This window comes from Schistocerca serialis, chromosome 2 (assembly GCF_023864345.2).
Source record: "Schistocerca serialis cubense isolate TAMUIC-IGC-003099 chromosome 2, iqSchSeri2.2, whole genome shotgun sequence".
NCBI lineage: Eukaryota > Metazoa > Arthropoda > Insecta > Orthoptera > Acrididae > Schistocerca > Schistocerca serialis.
The window spans coordinates 778,357,596-778,384,499 of NC_064639.1; the positions used below are offsets into that span (position 1 = coordinate 778,357,596).

The 26,904-nt window shown below is 44.3% G+C and overlaps 1 protein-coding gene across 2 annotated transcripts in view; it reads left to right on the top strand.

The window, feature by feature from the left end:
- The window catches only part of LOC126455702 (probable inactive tRNA-specific adenosine deaminase-like protein 3), a 531,452-nt gene that overhangs the window by 147,608 nt on the left and 356,940 nt on the right, over nucleotides 1-26,904 (top strand). For both annotated transcript variants that reach the window (XM_050091470.1, XM_050091471.1), the window contains exon 2: nucleotides 12,982-13,075. The gene's annotated coding sequence lies outside the window, so the exon portion shown is untranslated. The remainder of the gene's footprint in view (nucleotides 1-12,981; nucleotides 13,076-26,904) is intronic.

The following is a 26,904-nucleotide window of genomic DNA, read 5'->3' on the forward strand; positions in this document are numbered from 1 at the left end:
CTTTGCTTAGAACTGGGTTTCCATCTGAGCTCTTGATATTCGTACAGGTGGCTCTCTTTTCTCCAAAGGTCTCTTTAATTTTCCTGTAGGCTGTATCTATCTTACCCCTAGTGAGATAAGCCTCTACATCCTTATATGTGTCCTCTAGCCACCTCTGCTTAGCCATTTTGCACTTCCTGTCGATCTCATTTTTGAGACGTTTGTATTCCTTTTTGCCTGCTTCATTTACTGCATTTATATATTTTCTCCTTTTATCAATTAAATTCAATGTTTCTTCTGTTACCCAAGGATTTCTACTAGCCCTCGTCTTTTTACCTACTTGATCCTCTGCTACCTTCACTACTTCATCCCTCAGAGCTACCCATTCGTCTTCTACTGTATTTCTTTCCCCCATTCCTGTCAATTGTTCCCTTATACTGTCCCTGAAACTCTGTACAACCTCTGGTTTAGTCAATTTATCCAGGTTCCATCTCCTGAAATTCCCACCTTTTTGCAATTTCTTCAGTTTTAATCTACAGTTCATAACCAATAGATTGTGGTCAGAGTCCACATCTGCCCCCGGAAATGTCCTACAATTTAAAACCTGGTTCCTAAATCTCTGTCTTACCATTATATAATCTATCTGATACCTTTTAGTATCTCCAGGATTCTTCCATGTATACAACCTTCTTTTATGATTCTTGAACCAAGTGTTAGCTATGATTAAGTTATGCTCTGTGCAAAATTCTACCAGACGGCTTCCTCTTTCATTTGTTAGCCCCAATCCGTATTCACCTACTATGTTTCCCTCTCTCCTTTTTCCTACTGTCGAATTCCAGTCACCCATGACTATTAAATTTTCGTCTCCCTTCACTACCTGAATAATTTCTTTTATCTCATCATACATGTCATCAATTTCTTCGTCATCTGCATAGTTGGCATATGAGCTTGTACTACTGTAGTAGGCGTGAGCTTCGTGTCTATCTTGGCCACTATAATACGTTCACTATGCTGTTTGTAGTAGCTTACCCGCACTCCTATTTTTTTTATTCATTATTAAACCTACTTCTGCATTACCCCTATTTGATTTTGTATTTATAACCCTGTATTCACCTGACCAGAGGTCTTGTTCCTCCTGCCACCGAACTTCACTAATTCCCACTATATCTAACTTTAACCTATCCATTTCCCTTTTTAAATTTTCTAATCTACCTGCCCGGTTAAGGGATCTGACATTCCACGCTCCGATCCGTAGAACGCCAGTTTTGGTTGGTTTTTGGGGGAAGAGACCAAATAGCGAGGTCATCGGTCTCATCGGATTAGGGAAGGACAGGGAAGGAAGTCGGCCGTGCCCTTTCAGAGGAACCATCCCTGAATTTGCCTTTAGCGATTTAGGGAAATCACGGAAAACCTAAATCAGGATGGCCGGACGCGGGATTGAACCGTCGTCGTCCCGAATGCGAGTCCAGTGTGCTAACCACTGCGCCACCTCGCTCGGTGAGAACGCCAGTTTTCTTTTTCCTGATAACGACGTCCTCTTGAGTAGTCCCCACCCGGGGATCCGAATGGGGGACTATTTTACCTCCGGAATTTTTTACCAAAGAGGACGCCATCATCATTTAACCATACAGTAAAGCTGCATGCCCTCGGGAAAAATTGCGACTGTAGTTTCCCCTTGCTTTCAGCCGTTCGCAGTACCACAACAGCAAGGCCGTTTTGGTTAGTGTTACAAGGCCAGATCAGTCAATCATCCAGACTGTTGCCCCTGCAACTACTGAAAAGGCTGCTGCCCCTCTTCAGGAACCACATGTTTGTCTGGTCTGTCAACAGATACCCCTCCGTTGTGGTTGCACCTACGGTACGGGTATCTGTATCGTTGAGGCACGCAAGCCTCCCCACCAACGGCAAGGTCCGTGGTTCATGGGGGGTTTTACCTCTTAGGTTAAACTAACTTGATAACGGTCCTAGACTGACGAACAGTACTCAATAATTGCTGGAACGAGTATTCTCTATGTGGCTTCTTTCATGTGTGAATTGCGCTTTCTTACGATTCTTCGAATAAATCTGAGTCGTGCATGTGGCTTCACCACTGGTAAATTACATGGTGTTAAATACTCTGAACTGAAGCTCCTGTCGGCCTGCGGGGTGAACCCGAACTCCATCGACAAATTTTCTGAGGTTGTTCAGGGATGCATTCTGATTGCTTTGATATAAGGGAACAGTGGTCTTCCGCAGCTCCTTAGAGAGGAGTTACGTTTTGTTTGGTTTTTACCCCCATTTATCTTTGTATCTGTATTGTACTGAAAAATATCTGTACAGCAGAACAGATGTTGGCGATATGAACTGTGAGTCTTATTTCTAAATAAACATTTTCCGTACGGTCATAGTTCTTGCCGTTGATAACAGTAAAGCCCAATTTAATTTCTGCCGTTAAGCTTGCATTCAGTAAAGCCGTTATTATCTCGGATTTGTTTTCCCACCAGTGTTAGTTAATTGTACGGTGACAGTGATACACAGCAGTGTGGATAGGTTGTCCGGTTAAGAAATAACCGATTAGCAACTAGCGTATGCGTTCATTGAATGCATTGGAAGATCAGCACAACGATGCTATGCTCAAAAGTTCCCACAGCTACATAACACACACCAGCCTGGTATTCACCTAGAAGGACGTGGGAAACTTCCTATAAACCACATGCAGGCTGGCCGGCACGCCGACTCTCGTTGTTAATTCGCCGGGTGGATTCGATCCGGTGTCGCCGCGTCTTCTCGTGCCCCAGAATCGGAATTTCAATGCATTCTACTTAAAGTGAAACTAACGTGGAAGTGTGTCTTTGTCACTTCATTAGGTATGTGACATGGCTGTGGGGTCTCGTACGGCAAAACGAACAATTTAACAATATTTATGACCCCTCGAGCACTAGTCGCGTGACGCCGTTGAGACCCTGTACAGCGTTGAGCATGGCCGTGTACCCGTCGATCCCGTATTCGGCAGACGCTCGGTGGATGTCGACAAATGGGAGCAGAAATGTCGCGGAACGAGAAACCACAGTCTCGATTGGAAACTGTTCTGTCACTGTCGACAGAAAGTTTCTCCTTCCTACACAAGAACAGCCAACATTCAATGGATTTTTCCAAATGAGAAACGCGTTAGCTAATCTTTGGTTATCCTCCTCAGTCGTGACTTTATGTTTTATGGATGGAAGGTTTTATTATGAGTGCACTGTCGTAGAACAAATCAGATTAAAATCTAAATTTAAAAAACCTAGAGTAGTTCCCAAAATTTTAGAATACGTTCAAAATTAATACTATTCATTTACTTTATTTATTTCTCTGACGCCACCATGGCCGTGCTAAGTCTTGTTACACTTGGCAGTGACCTCTCCTTTCTTTGAAGCCTAGATTTCCTTCATTCTTTGTGAGTGGGCTTGCTTAGGCTCCTTCATCCAAGAGGCACCTGCGTGTTCTGTTAGATTGTTCGTCTCGGTGTAGCCCGTTCCTTATTGCGGAAGAGATCTTTGTTACAGGCTTCTTCAGGTTTGCTTTGTAGGAGTTTCAGGTCTTCTGTAGTATTTCTAAACCAGGGCATTCTGGTTTTTGGATTTGAATAAAAAGTGGAAAAACATATTGCTCATCTTGGTTCCGTCAATTCGCTTGAGGTGATCGTACAGTTGTAGAGTTTTTTACGGACTATGCCTGAAATTTTATGTCATTTGTCGTAGACTTCCTTGTTGGAACACTCTGGACAGTCAGTATTAAACACCTCGAAGGTTTGGAAACAGTGTCATTGGAAATTTGAATGTGTACTCGTAGGTCGTTGGCGAATGTAGTCCCAGAGCTACATCCAAGAAAGACCTCACTGTATTGTGATGAAATAAAAAGTCGCTTATTGCATAGTGTAGGGTATATTAACTACACCACGTTCTAGGCCCATTCTAGTCCAAATTTACTAAAAATTAGCAGAGATTATCTTCATTTCTCGAAGATATGTTGACACTGCCATAACGTTTTTTTAATTGCATGCTGCCATCTACTGGGAGCATGGAGAAACTAAAAAATGTAACGTCCTCAAAGCACATGGTATTAAGTACCGGATGGTTGTAATTAAACTTTCGCTACTTTTGTTAGTGTAGTAGCCGGCCTGAGTGGCCGAGCGGTTCTAGGCGCTTCAGTCTGGGCCCGCGCGACCGCTGCGGTCGCAGGTTCGAATCCTGCCTCGGGAATGGATGTGTGTGATGTCCTTAGGTTAGTTACGTTTAAGTAGTTCTAAGTTCTAGGGGACTGATGACCACAGAAGTTAAGTCCCAGTGCTCAGAGCCATTTGAACCATTTAGTGTAGAAGAAAAACATTATAGGAATGATGTTTACATTGCGCACTGTAGGATTTTTATTGTTTGTAAATTTAGAGTCATGACTTGCCGTTACGTGCCGGTACTGGTACGGCGATGTAGGGTTGAAACACAAGCTTCAGTCTGCTTTATAGTCAACATTGATCTGGACAAAGTGGGAATTGCTCATGGGAGAGGCCGACTGCCAATTGCACCACAGATTGTTGAAGAAGTTACTGTTGCCAAAATTGAACATGGTGGACGCAGTGTGCCATATACAAGCAGTGTCACTACAGCTGGAAACTCTAATTTCTGCATCTACATTTATACTCGGCAAGCCACCCAACAGTGTGTGGCGGAGGGTACTTTACGTGCCGCTGTCATTACCTCCCTTTCCTGTTACAGTCGCGTATGGTTCACAGGAAGAACGACTGCCGGAAAACCTCCGTGCGCGCTCGAATCTCTCTAATTTTACATTCGTGATCTCCTCGGGAGGTATAAGTAGGGGGAAGCAATATATTCGATACCTCGTCCAGAAACGCACCCTCTCGAAACCTGGACAGCAAGCTACACCGCGTTGCAGAGCGCCTCTCTTGTACAGTCTGACACTTGAGTTTGCTAAACATCTCCGTAACGTTGTCACGCTCACGAAATAACCCTGTGACGAAACGCGCCGCTCTTCTTAGGATCTTCTCTATCTCCTCTGTCAACCAGACCTGGTACGGCTACTGTTCGAAAAGTGCTCCGAACAGTTGTGAAATAGTATTTCTAGTGCGGCTCCCAGCTGTCATGCATGCAGATGGTCGTTACATTGAGCAACTTTTGTAACCTGGAACGTAAACATAGTACGCAATTAAAAAATGTTACGCTGTCATGGAAATTAAAATGTGCTTCTTTCAGTGATTTATTCATATTTGTCTTTTGCATGTCCTTACAAATGTTTCCACAAAGTTACATTCTCCTACGAGCACTCGTTTGTCATAGTGTCCCTCTCGAGTAGCGAATGTTTAATTATAACGACCCTGTATGTGCCAAAATCAAGCACAGCGAGTTCTGTTCGTTACTTGCGCTAGGGGGGAAAAACCACCATGGAACCTTGGATGTAGCGTAATGTGCTAGGTGAGGGCTTGAAGAGGCTGTATATAGAATGTGGGTGGCGTGACTCCTACGTACTGTGAACGCTTGCGCTGAAATGCTTTAATGCCATGCGGTGTGTTGATGTTCAGTACTGGTGAAAACACAACATTGCGAGAACTAGTCCTAAGTGCCTTGAAGTCATCCGGTAGTAGTGTGATTGCGGCTACCGGTACGTGTAGTGTGGAGTGGCCGGCACACACGTGCCCCATCGCGGCCCGCCCCCACTGCTGCCCCCGGCCGGCGCGTCGCATTGCGGCCGCTCCGCCGAAATGTGCGCCAAGGGGGCCGTGCGCTGTGTGCTGGAGCCAGTTTGGCTGCGCGTGTCCGCCAACTCAACCACAGCAGAGCGCAGCGCAGCGCAGCGCAGCACGCGGCTGCAGACTGCCGTGCTGCACTCGGCCCCTGGCATCTCCACTGTCTACTGGAGATGGGCGAACTCTTCCACCTTTATCAACTACACTACTGGACATTAAAATTAATACACCAAGAAGAAATGCAGATGATAAACGGGTATTCATTGGACAAATATATTATACTAGAACTGACATGTGATCATATTTTCACGCAATTCGGGTGCATAGATCCTGAGAAATCAGTACCCAGAACAACCACCTCTGGCCGTAATAACGGCCTTGATACGCCTCGGCATTGAGTCAAACAGAGCTTGGATGGCGTGTACAGGTACAGCTGCCCATGCAGCTTCAACACGATACCACAGTTCATCAAGAGTAGTGACTGGCGTATTGTGACGAGCCAGTTGCTCGGCCACCATTGACCAAACGTCGAACATTTTCTGTATCCAGAAAGGCCCGTACAGGACCTGCAACACGCGGTCGTGCAAAATCCTGCTGAAATGTAGGGATTCGAAGGGATCGAGTGAAGGGTAGAGCCACGGGTCGTAACACATCTGAAATGTAACGTCCACTGTTGAAAGTGCCGTCAATGCGAACAAGAGGTGACCGAGACGTGTAATCAATGGCACCCCATACCATCATCCCGGGTGATACGCCAGTATGGCGATGACGAATACACGCTTCCAATGTGCGTTCACCGCGATGTCGCCAAACACGGATGCGACCATCATGATACTGTAAATAGAACCTGGATTCATCGGAAAAAATGACGTTTTGCCATTCGTGCACCCAGGTTCATCATTGAGTACACCACCACAGGCGCTCCTGTCTGTGATGCAGCGTCAAGGGTAACCGCAACCATGGTCTCAGAGCTGATAGTCCATGCTGCTGCAAACGTCGTCGAACTGTACCTGCAGGTGGTTGTTGTCTTTCAAACGTCCCCATCTGTTGACTCAGGGATCGAGACGAGGCTGCACGATCCGTTACACCCATGCGGATAAGATGCCTGTCATCTCGACTGCTAGTGATACGAGGCCGTTGGGATCCAGCACGGCGTTCCGTATTACCTTCCTGAACAGGCCAATTCCATAACCTGCTAACAGTTATTGGTTCTCGACCAACGCGAGCAGCAATGTCGCGATACGATAAACCACAATGGCGATAGGTTACAATCCGACCTTTATCAAAGTCGGATACGTAATGGTACGCATTTCTCCTCCTAACACGAGGCATCACAACAACGTTCCACCAGGCAACGCCGGTCAACTGCTGTTTGTGTATGAGAAATCGGTTGGAAACTTTCCTCATGTCAGCACGTTGTATGTGTCGCCACCGGTGCCAACCTTGTGTCAATGCTCTGAAAAGTTAATCATTTGCGTATCACATCATCTTCTTCCTGTCGGTTAAATTTCGCATCTGTAGCACATCATCTTCGTGGTGTAGCAATTTTAATGGCCAGTAGTGTAGTTCACCCTTGCGCTGTCGTTTTTGGGACCTGTTCGTTTCCACTCATTCAGCGTTCCTTTTTTTTTTTTATCTACACCGTCTGTCAAAATGAAATGTCCAGAAGGGGAGAAGGAAACGAAATGAAACTTCACGGGTTGAGAGGGTATTTGGGGTTACTTCAGTGATTACAAAATCGAAGCAAATTTACAAAATGGCTCTGAACACTATGGGACTTAACATCAGAGGTCATCAGTCCCCTTGAACTTAGAACTACTTAAACCTAACTCACCTAAGGACATCACACACATCCATGCCCGAGGCAGGATTAGAACCTGCGACCGTAGTGGTCGCGCGGTTCCAGACTGAAGCGCCTAGAACCGCTCGACCACACCGGCCGGCGAGAAAAAAAACTTGTCTGTATAACCACATTTATGAGTGTGACGTTGCACCCTGTCTGGCCTGGATTCGTGCAATGATTTGGTTAAAAAGGGTCTGATGAGACCGTAGTACCCTCTCCTTAAACAAGTTGGCCTACAAATGTTGTAAGTACATTAAATGTATTCACAATTGGGAATAAGGGCAACCATCAGCTGTAGAATCGAATGACGACAATGAAAATTTGTGCTGGACCGGAACGCATGGTTGATGACATATGGAAGTTTCTATGAATATGAAGATGATATCTGTTCTTTCGGACATGTCCGAAAGAACAAATACCATCTTCATATAGTTAAGGCTAACCAGCCATTGACCTTCTTCTGTGCTGGATGCACACGCATTGCCCGAACTCTTACGGGACTCGGTGAGATTGTCTGCCGCGAGTAATGAGTGTAATGGGCAGGGGCACTACGAATGTAGTGTGTGGACATTAAGTTGGGAATGTGGGTCTCACGGAGAGTGTGCAAGGGATCCCTGCAGTCGCACTATCCTCTGTGCCCTCGGTGGCTCAGATGGATGGAGCGTCTGCCATGTAAGCAGCAGGTCCCGGGTTCGAGTCCCGGTCGGGACACACATTTTCAACTGTCCCCGTTGATGTACACTACTGGCCATTAAAATTGCTACACCACAAATATGACGTGCTACAGACGCGAAATTTAACTGACAGGAAGAAGATGCTGTGATATGCAAATGATTAGCTTTTCAAAGCATTCACACAAGGTTGGCACCGGTGGCGACACCTACAACGTGCTGACATGGGGAAAGTTTCCAACCGATTTCCCATACACAAACAGCAGTTGACCGGCGTTATCAGGTGAAACGTTGTTGTGATGCCTCGTGTTAGGAGGAGAAATGCGTACCATCACGTTTCCGACTTTGATAAATGTCGGACTGTAGCCTATCGCGATAGCGGTTTATCGCATCGTGACATTGCTGCTCGCGTTGGTCGAGATCGAATGACTGTTAGCAGAATATGGAATCGGTGGGTTCAGGATGGTATTACGGAACGCCGTGCTGGATCCCAACGGCCTCGTATCACTAGCAGTCGAGATGACAGGCATCTTGTCCGCATGGCTGTAACGGATCGTGCAGCCACGTCTCGATCCCTGAGTCAACAGATGGGAACGTTTGCAAGACAAAAACCATCTGCACGAACAGTTCGACGACATTTGCAGCAGTATGGACTATCAGCTCGGAGACCATGGCTGCGATTACCCTTGACGCTGCATCACAGACAGGAGCGCCTGCGATGGTGCACTGAACGACGAACCTGGGTGCACGAATGGCAAAACGTCATTTTTTCCGATGAATCCAGGTTCTGCTACAGAATCATGATGGTCGCATCCGTGTTTGGCGACATCGTTGTGAACGCACATTGGAAGTGTGTATTCGTCATCGCTATACTGGCGTATCACCCGGCGTGATGGTACGGGGTGCCATTGGTTACTCGTCTCGGTCACCTCTTGTTCGCATTGACGGCACTTTGAACAGTGAACGTTACATTTCAGATGTGTTACGACCCGTGGCTCTACCCTTCATTCGATCCCTGCGAAACCCTACATTTCAGCTGGATAATAGACGACCACATGTTGCAGGTCCTGTACCGGCCTTTCTGCACACATAAAATGTTCTACTGCTGCCGTGGCCAGCCCATTCTCCAGATCTCTCACCAATTGAAAACGTCTGGTCAATGGTGGCCGAGCAACAGGCTCATTTTTGAAGAGATTAGGATATTGTTGACGCACAATACGGCGATCCTGCCTCGTTGTAGTCAGACGTAGTCGACCGGAACGTTGACGATGAGTATTCCTGCTCTCACATTGCCATGTTGTCCAACATCGGAACACTGTCACATCCGAATGCCCCAAAAAATTGGGTATTGCACGAGTGGACCAGCAGACCCACAACAGGTCCTTTTCAAACCCTGACAGTTGTCGATATGGTGTCTCACACGAGTACATGGCATCTCCATGTCTTTCTCAGTGATCCTCAGACCCCATATATACCCTACCTGGTTTAACAACAAAACTAAACACGGATAACACTAATGCAATCTGGCCGCCGTTCGATCTGTCACAGAGAGCTGTAACTCGTAATGACTTGCACACCCACCAATGGTGTGTACTTGTATTTAGTTACATTGATAGCCGACTAGGTAGTTCACGGTTGTTGTCTGGCTGTGTGATTGTGTAACGCTGTATGGGTTTTAAAAATGCCAGTATGAAAAATCAGAAGTACTGTACCCGATAAGAAAATACACAGGAGCTCGATGATGAGTGGAGAAAGCGGGGCGGTGAAGAGGGGGGGGGGGGGGGTGTATAACCCATATTGGTTTCGCAGTGAATGGCGATATAGTTTGCGCTGTGAATGGTTTTCGGTACACTTGCTTCTGGTCAGTGTCCATTGGAAGGTCTGCCTTCCGCCTTACTTCAAACTGATACTTAATTGATACGCCTGTGAGCGTGGCGGGTCAGAATGCAAGCTCGGTTTTGCGAAGATAAATTTGCTTCTAGTGTAGCTGCAACGCCCGCCCCCCTCTCTCTACCTTCCACACACTACTGTTTTGCTGACGCACCCATGGCGTATAACAGCTACGTTATTATAGCAGAAAATAAAAAAAAAAACAATAAAATGCTTCTATCGAAAACATTTTCTGTCATGGCATATATCCCATTCCAATAAAAAGCAACTACACATAGACAATAAAACAGTTGTCATTTCAAAAATTTAAATATGTGGATATGTTTAGTATATACGACGCATTCCGCTAGGGTAAGAAATTTTCGAGGTTCTAACTAAGAAATCTGGTGACCGGAGTATACAGAACTGAAATTAATATGGACTCCAGGTAGTCCGATTACCTTTTAATTTCTTCATAGAATTAACAACTGTGCCTCAGAAAGTGAGAGTACTGTTTTGAGAAATTTATTTAACTTCATTTAAAAAAAATTTTACAACTCATATGCCGTTGACAATTTTTTTTGTGAAAGTTAAAATGGAAATTATAGGTACTTTTTTCTCAAGAATACGGAGTAACACATCGAAAAGGGAGTCCCTGCGAATCGGAACATTTTACACAGAGGTTAAACATAAGTTCTAAATTTCAGTTTATCCATGATAAATGGTAACAAATTGCTTCCACGCGAAACATTTGGGGAGTGGTGGGGGATACGAAAACACTACTAAATTTATGTGCTAAAATTTAACACTGTTGCAGGAAACACTTCGCATCTGATATATGGCATATTTTCGGAATAGTGCACATAATTTCAACACTTTCGTGGTGCTATCCGCTAGGAACTTCAGGAATCAGCCACACACATACCGAGTTTGTGAGTAAAGGATACAGGATGAATTCTGGTTGGTTCAAATGGCTCTGAGCACTATGCGACTTAACTTCTGAGGTCATCAGTCGCCTAGAACTTAGAACTAATTAAACCTAACTAACCTAAGGACATCACACACATCCATGCCCGAGGCAGGATTCGAACCTGCGACCGTAGCGGTCACGTGGTTCCAGACTGTAGCGCCTTTAACCGCACGGCCACACCGGCCGGCGTTGAATTCTGGCGTCAGTACAGCATTACGCTACAATATAGTGTACCACATAGGAACACAAGTGCTGCGTACCGACTGAGGTGTTCACTGAACTGCTAGCATGGAATGCATGTGAAACAGAGTGATCGTTTTTCCTTTACAGAGACAATTTTCTTAATGATCGGATGCACTCGTAATAAAAATTGGATATCGTGATGATTAATTGTCCGTTAGTAGTAACAACGCATATCAAGCAGAGAAACCTTCAGAGCGAAGCATAATGCAAGAGCCTCTGTTGCTTTTGTTTAGTGGCATGTGTTTCATAGTTACTGTGTTCTGAGAAAGTATTGTTTGAACACGTTTCCGTGTTGTAAAATTGATTACTAGAGTACTGGACCTAGTTAAGGGGTCATTGATGAACAATATAATTTTATACAGTCCGCCTCCGGTAGCTGAGTGGTCAGCGCGACAGAATGTCAATCCTAAGGAGCCGGGTTCGATTCCCGGCTGGGTCGGAGATTTTCTCCGCTCAGGGACTGGGTGTTGTGTTCTCCTAATCATCATCATTTCATCCCCTTCGACGCGCAAGTCGCCGCAGTGGCGTCAAATCGGAAGACCTGCACCCGGCGAACGGTCTACCCGACGGGAGGCCCTAGTCACACGACATTTATTATTTTATTTTATAAACAAGCGACACCTTCTCAATGTTTTTTAAAAGTAACGATTAAGAAATTCAGTGATGTTGTCAGAAACGTAATACATGAAACCAAGGTAGCGGTGAGAAGGCTCCCAAACTATGTATGAGCAGCCTTATAAATTAGGATGGTGTTTAATTATAATTTAAGCCTGTATTCTTTTAATTAAATACTATATCCAGTAAGTGATGTAGTGAACCCTTACAGATTCCAGCTGTACAGAGTAATATGAACTCTCTCCTTCGGTTGCAGCTCATACATGTAGATTACGTAATTGTTTATAAAATGGGTTCTTGATAGGGTTTTAGCGTGTTCTAAGTTGGTTACTCATAACGTTGATAAGAGATTGCACATGGTTATAACGAAGGAAATTCCACTATCAGATTGACAGGACGGTGTGATGACTACTTCTCTCATTAAAAGTTGCTTGTATTGCACGAAAGTTTCAGTTTCAAGTGATGCAAACCACACGGAATAATCACAAAAGAAGCCATTTTAATTTCACAGATCTGAAAGATGCCTCTTAAGAGAAGATACCAATTAGGGGTACTAGAGGCAGACTCCCAGTTTGTCGGGAAGTATATTGATTTTCATAAAAATGGCACTGAGATGGAGGAACAACATCATAGAAAAGTGATTACCTCTTTTGTGTGTACAAAAGCTTGTAGGAAAACGTTTTATATGCATTGGTAAAGCAATGGCGCGCATTTTAGAAGAATACATCAGCTTAATATTAGTCAATATATTCCAAAGTGACAAACTCAACAGTAAAACTTGAGAAGTAAAAATAGACACACTCAATAACAACATGTACGAGGTCGTTTGAAGCGCAAATACGTGTAGGTTCTTTAAGTGAAGTAGCTCTGCAATTAAACAGTGTGAATCGGAGACTATCCTATGCACATGTTAGAGAATAAAAACTATGAACTGAAGATAACTAGCAAAATTCCAGATGTACGTGGTAAAAACACTCTTTCGAGGCAACGCAGCCTTCTTAACATATATCACCATTTTTGTTGCTGCTTTGAGAAACCGTATTCCTCATGCTAATGCGTGTTTTTTCTAATGTAGGTGACTGACGCTGCCACGACTAATAATTATTGTTTGCTATTGCACGTGCGAGAGAAGAGCCGTTACTGTATTCTCATCCGTTTCCCAAGTATAGGTGAGTACAGCATTACATTATGTCTAAACTATGCAAATCACTGCAACAGAGCTCACGTTGCGGTATACTGTGTATTAAGTGTTCCTCCATTCCATACACGGATGTATCTTGTAAAGTATTGTTACTGGTATTCACAGTCTCTTCTAGGTTACCACCATGAAAAACTGTTCTTGTAATTTTCTAAGCTTTCCCAAGATTAACTCAGTCGAATAATATATTGTTTCATGTGCGAAACTGCTGCCTTTCCACACAACTATACAGAGAGAGAAAAAAAAAATCCGGATAAGTAAGAATAGCACTCACGCACCGAGGGTTCCATACAAACTTAACTTTGTGGATAGATAGTTCATCCATCTCTGGAATCTAGAATTTCAACGTTCTTTGCCTGTTATCTATGCGATACTGGCAAGGTATCAAAATATGTGACATAAATGGCAATATCTTTTGATTGCGTCGATGTAGAAACTTAAATGTTTTCCACCGCCAAGGACCATAGCCAAAGTGTGCAATATAAATTTCAGCTTGATACGTCTACTTGTTCCTGAGAGAAGGGTCTTATCAGACAGACAGACAACCAGTCGCCTCACATGACAAAAAATATTTGTTTCGCGTGATATAATTACAGATAAACAGTTTTATAATTTTTCCCTTGCTTCTGCCGTGGAACCTTGTTTCCTGCAAAATTTCGTGATTCTAGGTTAATGCGGAGTACCCTATGGGTTTTGATGAGTGAGTTTTCGAATATCAAAATGCATAATTAGTCGTATATTATGACTGCATTGGCTTAGAAGGTTAAATGTTTTAAGTCGCAAAGGGAAAGTAAACCTTAACATGTAACGTAAATTTCAATTTCATACGTCTTCCTGCTCCTGAGAAAAAGGGGTCTTAACAACGGACAGACAGAGGGATAGCAAATTCAAAAAATGTTTTTTTCTTTTGATGTTATTACAAATTAACGATTTTAGAATCTTTTCCTGTACTTGTACTTCGGAACCTAGCTTCTTGCGAAATTTCGTGATTGTAGGTCAACGGGAAGTACCCTATAGATTTTGATGAGAGGGTTTGTGAGTAAGAAAATATGTGACGAAAATCGCCGTATCTTTTAATTTCATTGACATACAACTGTAAATTTTTTACACCGCCGAGGAAGACCTTAGTATTTGATATAAATTTCAATTTTATACGTCTACCCGATCCTGAGAAAAAGGTTTCTGAACCGTCGGACTAACTGACTGACAGACCGACAGACGGACAACAAAGCGAATGTAGAAGGGTTCCGTTTTTACCATTCGACTTACGGAACCCTATGAAAAGGCACGAACTCACATAATCATCATTTGATTACAGGATCACATAAATAAACACTAGCGAACAAAACTTTGGTACCGTGGACTTTCCGACCATAACTTTGCAATCAGTAACGTCATGGTGTTTTCGACCATAAATGTTTTAGCCGTGGGTTTGTTGACCGTCGAAGGAAGCTGCAACAGTGGCGGAAGCTCTGGTCGGAAACGCCATGGTACAAAACGTTGGTCAGAAGAGCCACGGGTGCCTGCTGCACCTGCAGAAGGGTCGGGAACGCCGTCGTCGGAAAATCCACCGAGCCAAACTTTTGCCGTGTTTTGGATCAAGAAATGTGTTTAGTGCTGCAAGCGAAGGTGAAATTAGCCCAAAAATACCGATGCTGAATGCAGGAGTATCTAGAAAATGTGCCAACAGTGGACACTTCAGGATGTAAGGGGAAATCAAAAGTGCTACTGTCACTGCCCATGTTGTAGCTGAAAGAAACGAAAGTCGAATGATAAAAGAAATATGCAGTTTTTAATAGTAGTTTGCAAAGACACGTTTAAAACCTTTTGATAATTTGAAGCTACTGCGGACACAAGAGCCACACATAGGAAGAAAATACGAGTACAGGGTGTTCGACTACTGTAGAGGCGAGTAGAGGATAATGAAAAAAGCAAGTAATGCTTATAAACATAGGTCCGGAAACCAGTGGTTTCCCTGAAACGACGTATGCACAATGCAGTCGTGGCAATGTTACAACACTGTTAATATCCAAGGCTACATTTATTTCGAAACACCACAAGTGAGGCGTGAATTACGAAATGGCAAGCTGCTATCGTTTGATTTTATCATCATTCCGGTTGCATATGAGTACCGATAAATAGCGTTTCGACAACAAGTGTATAGGTCATGGTTCGCCAGTACCATGGCCTCCCAGGTTCTGCTACTTGAATAAGTTCGATATTTTTTGTGGGGTTATTTAAAAGGCTTGGTGTATTACAGCCCGTTAGATGGAGTCGATAAACTCGAGGAACCTATTGTAGATCGTTATTAGTGCATTCTGAAACCGCCTGGATATTTAGATGTACAGGGACACCGATGAGAAACCATACTGAAGCCTTCCTCCACATGAAAGGCGGCAATGTGGAGAACTTACTGTAACGTGTTGTCCCGAGTGCACATCTGATTATATTATAGGGCGTTCAAGCACTCAGCAGTCGTAATATACACTACGAGGTGCATTCAAGTTCTAAGGCCTCCGAATTTTTTTCTCCGGACTGGAAAGAGATAGAAACATGCGCATTGTTTTAAAATGAGGCCGCGTTCATTGTCAATACGTCCCAGAGATGGCAGCACCGTACGGCAGATGGAATTTTACCGCCAGCGGCGAGAATGAGAACTGTTTTAAATACTTAAAATGGCGACGTTTTCCTTACTTGAACAGCGTGAAATCATTCGTTTTCTGAATTTGCGTGGTGTGAAACCAATTGAAATTCATCGACAGTTGAAGGGGACAAGTGGTGATGGAGTTATGGATGTGTCGAAAGTGCGTTCGTGGGTGCGACAGTTTAATGAAGGCAGAACATCGTGTGACAACAAACCGAAACAACCTCGGGCTCGCACAAGCCGGTCTGACGAAATGATCGAGAAAGTGGAGAGAATTGTTTTGGGGGATCGCCGAATGACTGTTGAACAGATCGCCTCCAGAGTTGGCATTTCTGTGGGTTCTGTGCACACAATCCTGCATGACGACCTGAAAATGCGAAAAGTGTCATCCAGGTGGGTGCCACGAATGCTGACGGACGACCACTTGGCTGCCCGTGTGGCATGTTGCCAAGCAATGTTGACGCGCAACGACAGCATGACTGGGACTTCCTTTTCGTCGGTTGTGACAATGGATGAGACATGGATGCCATTTTTCAATCCAGAAACAAAGCGCCAGTCAGCTCAATGGAAGCACACAGATTCACCGCCACCAAAAAAATTTTGGGTAACCGCCAGTGCTGAAAAAATGATGGTGTCCATGTTCTGGGACAGCGAGGGCGTAATCCTTACCCATTGCGCTCCAAAGGGCACTACGGTAACAGGTGCATCCTACTAAAATGTTTTGAAGAACAAATTCCTTCCTACACTGCAACAAAAACGTCCGGGAAGGGCTGCGCGTGTGCTGTTTCACCAAGACAACGCACCCGCACATCGAGCTAACGTTACGCAACAGTTTCTTCGTGATAACAACTTTGCAGTGATTCCTCATGCTCCCTACTCACCTGACCTGGCTCCTAGTGACTTTTGGCTTTTTCCAACAATCAAAGACACTCTCCGTTGCCGCACATTCACCAGCCGTGCTGCTATTGCCTCAGCGATTTTCCAGTGGTCAAAACAGACTCCTAAAGAAGCCTTCGCCGCTGCCATGGAATCATGGCGTCAGCGTTGTGAAAAATGTGTACGTCTGCAGGGCGATTACGTCGAGAAGTAACGCCAGTTTCATCGATTTCGGGTGAGTAGTTAATTAGAAAAAAAATCGGAGGCCTTAGAACTTGAATGCACCTCGTATACTGCAGTGCCTGTGTTGCTCAGAATTGTAATGCAAAGTGTGAGGTGACAGGCTTTGGGGGGGGGGGAGGGGGGGCGGCGGATGTGAAGACTGCAGTTTCTGTAGTAAAAATCGCGGCAAAGTGGCAGTCGAGAATCTGGCGTGTTTTCTCCTAAGATGGGTGTGTCGGCAGTCGTGACAGCAGCAGAATCGTCCTAGTTTCGGCACTGGCCGACAGATGGCGGTAATTTAAAATGAATACGCTCAGTTTGGCGTCTAGCCACGTAACGGGGAAACTCAACGGTCGGCACGCTGACTCATGGCGGGCTTTCTCTGGGCCGCTTTTAGCATAGAGCTAAAGTGAATGTATGATGTAGAAATAAATAAAAACCGATCCCAATGTGGCACAAAGGAGCTTGTAGGCTCATTTTAAAGCAGAAAAATGGTCGGTTGTGTTCATATAATAGCGCCCCCAGTCGCCCTGGTAGTTTTTGAATTATAATAAATTGAATATTTTACTAAGTCAGATTGTAAAGAATTGGACATCTTGGAGACGCATTGACAAAATTTTACGAACGAAGTGTCAAATGAAAGGTCTGAATGAGTAGTATCAATATATCTATATAACGTTTTTTATATATTTTATCAAATGAGGAGCCGGAATGCTGTTTTCGTGATTAAAAACGCAGAATTTTGATAAATAAAAAATAGGAACTATAAAGATAGCGGCAGTACGGAAAAATAGACATAAGGAAATAGGTAATACAATAATAATATCAGTTATTTATGCACTGGAAGTATTTCAAATAATGAAAAGTTCTATAAGAATATTTTCGTACCGCGATGTCGTGTCGAACATTAACTCTGAACAACCGCTGGGGGACATAGCGGTTTCAGCTTGCAGTTGGCATTCGGATTGTGTTTGGTTTATTATTGTTTTTTCGAGAAGTATTCTCCACTCGGAACTCTGTTCATCTTGGGGTTTCAGCTATTTAAAAAGAAACATTAAGTGAATAATTGCTAAATGATTGTGATTAGTATTTGAGTGACGCTGTTGAACTAACTCGGTAAATATCTGAGGTCTAATCTATATCACTTAACAGTATTTCGGTCAAATCTCTCCTGAACAAGTCAAAATAAACTCCAGTTAGTTAAAACGGTGTTGTGTTCACTAAAAATTATTCCTGCCTGCTAACATGTGTTCTTATAAACTTGACATTGATTTAAAATTGCTGGGGATAGTGCAGCGGATGTGGTTGGCACCCCTCGCACCTAACGTAGCCAATTTAGTTAATAAGTCCAACCACATTTTAGGGAACCCCAAGCGGATGCATGCTGTGTAGGTCCTTGGGTGATAATTGTTCTTTTTTTTTGTTTTTTTCATGCAGAAGCACGTGGGGGCTCGAGCCATTTAGTTTTACTAGATGACTGACTTTGAACTAAAATTCTTGTGAACCAGTGCGTTTCTCCCGGTCTCGCGCATACAGGAAAAAGCCGTAGCACGTCGCAAATGGTTTTCTCGATCCAGCGAAGTTCGCAAATGGGTATATCTCGTCCGTAGTAGCTCTCAAATGTTCTTTCAGACATGAATGCATGCCCAAAGGAAAAGGAACTGCGGCAGGGTTCGAGTCCCGATCTGGCATAAATTTTGTTATCATTCCATTATACAGCCCATGGTTGTCCATATTCGCAAATTCGAATACACTTCATGTATTTCATAACGCAGTGCCTGTTCCTTTGGACATGCATGCCCCTCCGAAGGAGTATTGAATCATAATTCTGAACAACAGAGGCATTGCAATATCGTATTTATTCGCCGACACCATGCAAGCGGCTTTCATTTAAGATGTCTCCCCTGTGCCGGAATATACGTAATGAATGTACGAGTGCAGGCTGTAGACACATGGTTGACGGCATATGGAAGTTTGTTTGTGGCTGTGGAGAGTGCTCGGATAGCCTAGTCCTAAGGCGACCGTTCGCGATAAGCGGAAAATACGTGTTCGAGACAGTTTCCATTGTCGTCATTCCATTTTAGAGTTGATGATTGTCCACATTTGCAACTGGCAATACGTTTCATGTATATCACTCGTAATACATCGCACTGGGGAAACCATTGGTTTCCAGACCTTTGTTTATTCGAGCTTTTAGCTTATTGCTTTGTTCTCTACTCACCACTTTCGTTTGTCCTTAGAATAGTCAAACACCCTGTATGTGCTAATAGAATCGGTGTGCTCACACAGTTTCAATCCAGTTGCATTACAACATAGATGCAGTTTGTTTGAATGATGGCCCAATGTTGATTACAGTGTTTTGCGTTTGTAGTTTTACGTAACTGATTTGATACAGGGTTGTACGAAATAAATAAAACGATGACTGCAAGTTGAGCCGATACAAATCTAGAGAGAGCTAAACTTGTTTCGGATTAGACTACTTAGCTCTCCCTACACTGCCTAGTTATTGCCAAAATACGGAAATTTTATTTGGCATTTGGTGAAGTTAACTGTGCGGTGCCACAACATTTGTGGACATTGGAAATTTGCGGTAAGGTCTTACGGGACCAAACTGCTGAGGTCATCGGTCCCTAAGCCTACTCACTACTCAATCTAACTTATGCTAAGGACAAAAAAAAAAAAAAAACCACACACACACACACACCCATACACACACACACGCCCGAAGAAGGACTCGAACCTACGACAGGGGTAGCCTCACGGACCGTGTAAGATGCCCTAGACCGCGCGGCTACCCCGCGCGGCAGCATCAGTGGTTCTTTCTTTTTGTCATCAATATTAAAATAATTGAAATGAACGTCAACATAGCTTCGTGAATTGCGTCACAACATTGGTTTTAGATTTTAATGGTCACATTCTCCAACTGTCCGTTTAATGGGCTTAGTGTTGCAAAGTAGGAATGGTTGTAGCTTTCCGTGACAGTGCTGCATTTAATGACTAAATACGTTTTATCTTTCCTCACAGCCTCTTTGAACACGGTTTCAGTAAATGTGCATACTGTAACTTCTTGATGATATGATATACAATTTTGTTTACCACTTTCGTAATGTTTTTGACTCCTGCTGAGGAAGGGCAAAATGATAAGTAGCTCTTCTTGTGTTATGCACGAGCTGTTGTTGGCTATCATGGGAGACATAGTATTGTAACGCTCCTGTTCAGTGTGTCAGGAAACGGCCTACATGTACTCATTTCCATAGTACTTCCATTGCTACGGCAATAGCCGCAAAGAAAGTGTTAAAAATATTCGCATTTCAGCACATTAACCGAAATCTTCCTCGAGTGGCTTATGTCGTTCATACTGGATAACAGCAAATGGGAAATTAATGCAAACCTACGTTAACACATTTTCTTAAAGAATCTGCAGGATATTTTGTTATCAAATGGTGACGTAGGTAAAACACTTGTGCGTGATATTGTAGCAGCGGGACTTTTCACTTGAGTTCACTTGGCTGGATTCATCTGGAAATGCCAGAAATCCCTTTGACTATACAACCAATGGTTTCTCCTTTCAACAACGAGAAAAAATATATTCGAAAGGAAAACGTGACTGCAGCAGCAAAATAAAAACGTATTTGTTTTTATCGGTCACCTGCACAGCTCGTCACGTGTGAAAACAAATGCAGCCACCAGCTTTGACCTGACCCCGCTTAATACTACGTCGAGGGAGACGGCAGTCTGTTCCTGAAACGCTAATGAAAGCTGACGGACTTGCACGTTGTGAATGAAATATCTAGTGATTGAGGCAAAGCGGCAGTTTAAAATAACGTCGTCTGAGGTTTAGTAAACACGTTTCGCGCGCCCTTTTCGCACTTGCAGTGGCGCCCCGGTGCGCTCAGTGAGGCGTCTGTTGTGGAATTTAATCCATTTGAACATGGCGTTAAAAAAGAAAAGGGGAAAAAAAAAATACCGAGAGGCGCGCAGGCGGAACACAAGCTGTAGCGAAAGTCCTGCAGCTGCCACGCGGGGGCACAATTGATCGTAACTACTATTTGTTGCAATGGGTCCCGAGAGATGTTTTATTATTGAGTGAATGGTACCGGTCGCCGCTTCACATTTACGACGCGATGCGTTTCAGTGAAATCTGGCCGCAAATTCGCCGTAACTGTTCAAACCGAAACAGTTTAAGCTTCTCTGACACTCGCACAGTCAACAGCTCGAACATTACAAGCAAAATTTCAAAGTTTAGAACGACGTTTATTGTGGCCTTCCCACTCAAGTTACTATGACCATCTCCTAGAAGAAAGATCTAGTGTCAAGTAGGTAATAATGTACGTCACAATATACACTTCGACGATGTAAGTGTATAACGGAACTGATAGGCACAGTGCTCTTGTATCATACTAAAAGCAGTTCTGGTTGAAGCCGCCATGTGTTGCATTAAAAATTCCTACACTGAATCAAGAAAACTGTGAACTAGTTTGTGGTTAATGTTATTTGAGATTGCTTCTCTCTGAATGAAGGCAGTGTTTCTATAAATGAGCTCTTTGGCTAATGCATATCCGCTCCTCAGAGAAGTAATCAAAGGTAACATTTGTTGTCTACAATTTTCTGAATTAGCTGTTGCTTTAATAGTATCCACAATTCGCAGTAACTGGAATTTACACTCCTGGAAATGGAAAAAAGAACACATTGACACCGGTGTGTCAGACCCACCATACTTGCTCCGGACACTGCGAGAGGGCTGTACAAGCAATGATCACACGCTCGGCACAGCGGACACACCAGGAACCGCGGTGTTGGCCGTCGAATGGCGCTAGCTGCGCAGCATTTGTGCACCGCCGCCGTCAGTGTCAGCCAGTTTGCCGTGGCATACGGAGCTCCATCGCAGTCTTTAACACTGGTAGCATGCCGCGACAGCGTGGACGTGAACCGTATGTGCAGTTGACGGACTTTGAGCGAGGGCGTATAGTGGGCATGCGGGAGGCCGGGTGGACGTACCGCCGAATTGCTCAACACGTGGGGCGTGAGGTCTCCACAGTACATCGATGTTGTCGCCAGTGGTCGGCCGAAGGGGCACGTGCCCGTGGACCTGGGACCGGACCGCAGCGACGCACGGATGCACGCCAAGACCGTAGGATCCTACGCAGTGCCATAGGGGACCGCACCGCCACTTCCCAGCAAATTAGGGACACTGTTGCTCCTGGGGTATCGGCGAGGACCATTCGCAACCGTCTCCATGAAGCTGGGCTTCGGTCCCGCACACCGTTAGGCCGTCTTCCGCTCACGCCCCAACATCGTGCAGCCCGCCTCCAGTGGTGTCGCGACAGGCGTGAATGGAGGGACGAATGGAGACGTGTCGTCTTCAGCGATGAGAGTCGCTTCTGCCTTGGTGCCAATGATGGTCGTATGCGTGTTTGGCGCCGTGCAGGTGAGCGCCACAATCAGGACTGCATACGACCGAGGCACACAGGGCCAACACCCGGCATCATGGTGTGGGGAGCGATCTCCTACACTGGCCGTACACCACTGGTGATCGTCGAGGGGACACTGAATAGTGCACAGTACATCCAAACCGTCATCGAACCCATCGTTCTACCATTCCTAGACCGGCAAGGGAACTTGCTGTTCCAACAGGACAATGCACGTCCGCATGTATCCCGTGCCACCCAACGTGCTCTAGAAGGTGTAAGTCAACTACCCTGGCCAGCAAGATCTCCGGATCTGTCCCCCATTGAGCATGTTTGGGACTGGATGAAGCGTCGTCTCACGCGGTCTGCACGTCCAGCACGAACGCTGGTCCAACTGAGGCGCCAGGTGGAAATGGCATGGCAAGCCGTTCCACAGGACTACATCCAGCATCTCTACGATCGTCTCCATGGGAGATTAGCAGCCTGCATTGCTGCGAAAGGTGGATATACACTGTACTAGTGCCGACATTGTGCATGCTCTGTTGCCTGTGTCTATGTACCTGTGGTTCTGTCAGTGTGATCATGTGATGTATCTGACCCCAGGAATGTGTCAATAAAGTTTCCCCTTCCTGGGACAATGAATTCACGGTGTTCTTATTTCAATTTCCAGGAGTGTATATGTGGTGGTGGCTAACCTGATCACAATATAAATTCACTTGTTGCCGCACTGAATAGTTCATCCTTGGTCATTTTCCTTTTTATTTGTGTCGGAAGTACTAAACAAAACAGATGTTTAATACAAAGAGTATGAACTATACAAGGATAAGTTTGACATAACTGACGATTTAGAAACAAAGAATTTGGAACAGAAGGCTATAAAATACTACACAGAACATAAATGGGCAAAATAAAGTATTTATACTATATAAAATATTTATACAAGTTGTGACCAGTGTTTGGCTACACTGGCGGCATTGCTTGTAGCGAGTACGAATCCCCATCCTGTTCACGAATCCGTATAGAGGCGGCATGTCATGAAGCGACCCGCACATTGAGTCTCTATCTTGCTCGGTGTCCTATTTATTGAGGTTACCCTTGGAGCTTGCAACACCTCTGCGCAGTCTGTTTGACTTCCACGTACACCATCTCACTTCATGACCACGTAGCAATTCTTCAATTTTGATAGTTCGGATGAAATGTGAACTTCGTAGTTCAACCCTGACGTTTCCGGGGTCTGATTGAAGTGGAACAGAAGACTGAAAGAAACTTTTCTTGACTTCGGACGAGAGTATGGCGGCTGATTTTCGTGAAGCAGATGGACTGAGAATTGACAGGTCTTTGCCACTTCACGTTTGATATCAGGCGGGGCTATACCTGCAAGCAAATACAGCTTCTGCGCCGGAGATGGTTTCAAACAGTCTTCGGGTTTCATTCAGGGCCATAGCGATTTTCTTTGCATGAGATGGTTTGTACCACACAGGACAAGCAGAGTAGCAGAGTATTACGGCAGTTGTCCTTACTGTCTGAGCCGCGCGGTCTAGGGCGCCTTGCCACGGTTCGCACGGCTCCCCCTGACGGAGGTTCGAGCCTTCCTCGGGCATGGGTGTGTGTGTGTGTGTGTGTGTTGTCCTTGGCGTGAGTTAGTTTAAGTGAGATTAAGTAGTGTCTAAGCTTAGGGACCGATGACCTCAGCAGTTTGGTCGCATAATATCTTACCACAAATTTCCAAATTTGCTGTCTGATGATGGACACCCCATTCAAATCAAGTTATCTTATGCAGCAGAAAAGATACGTGATGAAACCTTTGCCGTGGTGTTGATGCAATGTGCGTTGAACGTTAGAGATTGTTCTAAGCTAACAGTGAAGTAAACTGGTGCATTATTGTGTTGCACGTGCTTGGCTTTCCAGTTTCCGTGAGGCTTCTCTGTACCAAATACCAAGATATCCTTCTAGGCCAAATTCACTTAATAGCTTCTCGCGTGTGCTCAGAAATCAATGCAGTCCAGAACGTAGCAAGACTCATTGTAAAAGATGATTTGTTACCTTACAAGTCGGGTGTCTGTCAACATGTTCTCCTGTATCCGCAGTCCGTTGTCAGGTTTCATTCGTTCGATTTCCTTCGTCTTACGGCTTTCACGCAATATCATTGCAGTTCCGAAACGCCATGTTTGGACTACAGTTTAAATATCCAACGGTCTACCAAAGACCTAGTTCTAAATCCATGTCAGGGTCCTGTGGTGGTCTTAAGTGTCAAGGGAATGTAATGATCCATCATGAATCATCTGCTGCTGAAAGAATGTTAGGCCCCTCCCACTGGAGGTTCGAGTCCTCCCTCGGGCATGTGTGTGTGTGTGTGTGTGTGTGTGTGTGTGTGTGTGTGTGTGTGTGTGTGTTGTTCTTAGCACAAGTTAGTTTAAGTAGTGTGTAAATCTAGCGACCGATGACCTAAGCAGCTTGGTCCCTTAGAAATTCACACACATTTGAAAAAAAGAACGTTAAACGCTACTCTAGAGTCCATAATGCTGTATGTAATACTCACATGGGACTTTAGCCCTGTGTAAATCTAATATCAAGCGTGGTTTAAATATTGTTTATGTTTTATGTCACTCTCATATTTCCTTCAAAGTGATAGCAATTTTCAGACACTGTGGCGCACAAAGAAATCAGACTTAGTGTCATCACCAGATGAAATTACTTTACAATCATCCAGCATAACTGTTAGTTCTTTGATTGCTGTGCTTTATTACATGGATGAATGAAAATATTCAGTTAACTCGAAACAATACTTTGTCGCAGGAGTGCTTGACAATTTACACCTTTCACTGAGTATTAACAAACTGTTCTCTTGAAGTACAGTGCCCACAATTTACGAAAGTACATTTCCGTCTGAGACTTGAATAACTATTTAATCTTGCTTGATGATGTTGGCTGCTTCAGGTGAGGTTACGAACTGGGGGCTGAGCGCTTCCAGGCTCGGGTCCATATTGACCTCTGTGTGAGGGCGCTACTGTGTTGAGAGACAGGTGTGGTCCTCAGGAGCGCCTCTCTTTCGTTGTTGCGGATTGCAGTTTAATTATTCGCTGGAATTCTACGACTGTGTTCTATACGGGGGTGTGTCATCAGACACTACTAAAACCAAGAAATAATGCACGGTATCTGTATTGTGAAATATGACATTGCAGTTTGATAATGATATTATTTATGTTGCTTGTCCAGAAAGTAACAGACGTTTCGAAGTAAAAAATTAACAATATGGAAAAACAAATTTTGTTATATATATTTGTTATATATAAAATTTGTTATATGTATTCCGCAGCTCGTGGTTTCGCGGTCGCGTTCTCGCTTCCCGAGCACAGGGTCCCGGGTTCGATTCCCGGCGGGGTCATGGATTTTCACCTGCCTGGAGATGACAGTGTTGTTGTGTCGTTTTCATCATCATCATTCATCACCATTATGGTCGGAGGAAAGCAATGGCAAACCACCTCCACTAGGACCTTGCCTAGTACGGTCCTGCGGGTCTCCCGCATCGTCCCCTATGCTCTGTTACGGAGTATGGGACTTCATCATCATATTTTACAAGTACACTCTTAAGCTATTATCTACATAATTGCCAATCAAGTTGAGCCACTTTTTATACCGTGGCACAAATTTTTCAATACCGTCTCTGTAGAAATTTGCGGCGTGCCACTGCAACCACTGGTTTATAACTGCATGCAGTACGGTATCAGTTTCAATGCGTTGTTAGCGGACCATGTCTTCGTGGCTGGAAAGAGACGGTAGTCGTTGGATGCCAAATTTGGGCTGTATGGTGGATGATCGAACTCCTCCCATCGGAACCCCGTAGGAGCTCTCGGGTACGTTTGGCTGTGTGTTGTCGAGAAATAACAAAAATTTTGCACTACTTTTTCCCAGACGCTTGTTTTGTATCGCCCGCCCCTCTGAATCAGCTGTTGTGCCAAGTTCAAGGAAATCACCGAGAATCACTCCTTAGAGTTCCAAAACTTAATAGCCATGACCTTTCTTGCTTACAGCGTTTGCAAACACTTTCTTGGTTTCTTGAGAGAATCTGTGTGTTCCTATTCCATCAACTACCTTTTTGTTTCACGGTTGCTATGCTTCACCCAAGTCTTGTCCCCAGTTACCATACGATCAATAACCTTGTTACCATTTTCTCGTAATCTACGAGGAAGGTCTCTTCTTCAACCAGTCTCTGTTTTTTTGGTGTCTTACGTTAGGATTTTGGGAACACAGGTACCACAGAATTTCTGGTAACCAAGCTTCTTCGCAGGAATTTCATTCGCCAAATTCCGTGAAATTTTGGGAAGATGTTACGAAATTTCTCTGATAGTGAAACAACGATTTTCACGATTTTTGTGGTTGATTTTCATCGCTAGTTCGTCAGTCAAAGGTCTAGGACTACCACTGAAGTCTTCATCGTGAGCACTGGTACGGCCATTTTTAAAATTAATGCATCATTGTCTCACTTGGCTTTCAACCATTTTTCTTTTACCGTACGCATCACAAAGATCGCGATAAATTTCAAGCGGTTTGCATTTTTTTTCCAACAAAACCCTAATCACAGAACGTACCTCACAAATGGCGGAATTTTCTATTGCAGCGTTAGTTTTACCACGTCACAGAAAGTAAAGT